The sequence below is a fragment of the Gossypium arboreum genome, chromosome 6 (assembly GCF_025698485.1).
Source record: "Gossypium arboreum isolate Shixiya-1 chromosome 6, ASM2569848v2, whole genome shotgun sequence".
In the NCBI taxonomy this organism is placed as follows: Eukaryota; Viridiplantae; Streptophyta; class Magnoliopsida; order Malvales; family Malvaceae; genus Gossypium; species Gossypium arboreum.
This window is the reverse complement of record NC_069075.1, coordinates 129,963,290-129,964,659: the sequence shown is the minus strand read 5'-3', so window position 1 is coordinate 129,964,659 and position 1,370 is coordinate 129,963,290. Positions and strand designations below refer to the sequence as shown.

The 1,370-nt window shown below is 38.2% G+C and overlaps 1 non-coding gene across 1 annotated transcript; it reads right to left on the bottom strand.

Annotated features, from left to right (window-relative positions):
- Window positions 1-658: 658 nt before the first annotated feature.
- Window positions 659-764, bottom strand: LOC128294507 (small nucleolar RNA R71). The gene has a single exon (XR_008284816.1). It is a non-coding gene; the product is annotated as a small nucleolar RNA R71 (small nucleolar RNA).
- Window positions 765-1,370: the final 606 nt, after the last annotated feature.

Here is a 1,370-nt window from a genome sequence, read left to right as displayed (position 1 = left end):
TTACTTTTACTGCAATTTAAATTTTATTCTAATTTTTATTACTAATTCTTATTTTTCCCTTTTTCTGGCAGGTTCTTATAGTTTATGACAAGAAGAAACCCGTCAGGACCATTACTTTTTAACAGTGAGATCGATCGCACAGTTCGCAAAAACCAAAGAGAAATAAGGCTAAGCCTAAGATACACAGAGAACGAGCAATAGGACAATATTCAAATCACAACCGAGGAGATGGCTGAAAACCAAGAAAATTTGCTACCTCCTGCAATTGCTGTTAATCAAAATCCTACTCCGCGCTCTATGTATGATTATGATAAACCTAATTTAACAGGAACTGGGTCAAGTATAGTTAGACCTGCTATTGCTGCAAATAATTTTGAACTGAAACCTAACACAATTCAAATGTTACAATAGTTTGTTTTGTTTGATGGTTTGCAGGACGAGGATCCCAACGCTCACTTGGCAAATTTCCTAGAATTTTGCAATACCTTTAAAATTAATGGCGTTTCTGATGATGCCATTCACCTTCGGTTGTTTCCCTTTTCGTTAAGGAATAAGGCTAAACAATGGTTGCACTCGTTACCATGAGGGTCAATCACTACTTAGGAACAAATGACCAAAAAGTTTCTATTAAAATACTTTCTGCCGGCTATAACGGCTAAATTATATAATGATATCTCTTCTTTTGTGCAGATGAATTTAGAGACACTCTACGATGCATGGGAGAGATATAAGGACCTTTTGCAAAGATGCCTGCACCATGGGTTACCACTTTGGCTACAGGTTCAAACGTTCCATAATGGCCAGAATCCTTCGACTCAGCAGATGATTGATGCAGCCTCTAGAGGAACTATCAATAATAAAACACCTGAGGCAGCTTACGAATTTATAGAGGAGATGTCACTGAATAACTATCAGTGGCAATTTCTGAGAACACAGTCGACGAAAGCAACCGATGTTTTCAACCTCTACGCGGTTACTATGTTATCTAACCAAGTAGAACTCTTAAATAAAAAGATTGATGGTTTGTGTGGTTCTACTCAGGTACATCTAGTGATGAGGTGCAATTCGAATGGAGGAGGAGCATGCACAGAATATCAACCCTTCAACCCTAGCATCAAGGAGGAACAAGTCCAATATATGGGCAACAATAACTCTAGATTCCAAAATAGCCCATATAGTAACACTTATAATGCAGGTTGGAGGAACCATCCCAATTTCTCGTGGGGCGGTCAAGGAAATCAAAGGCCACAACATCCTCCAGTTTTTTAACAACCACCCTACCAATAGGAAAAGAAGTCAAACCTTGAAGAGATGCTCTCAAAGTTTATATTAGTGTTAGAAACTCATTTTCAGAATACCGAGACAACACT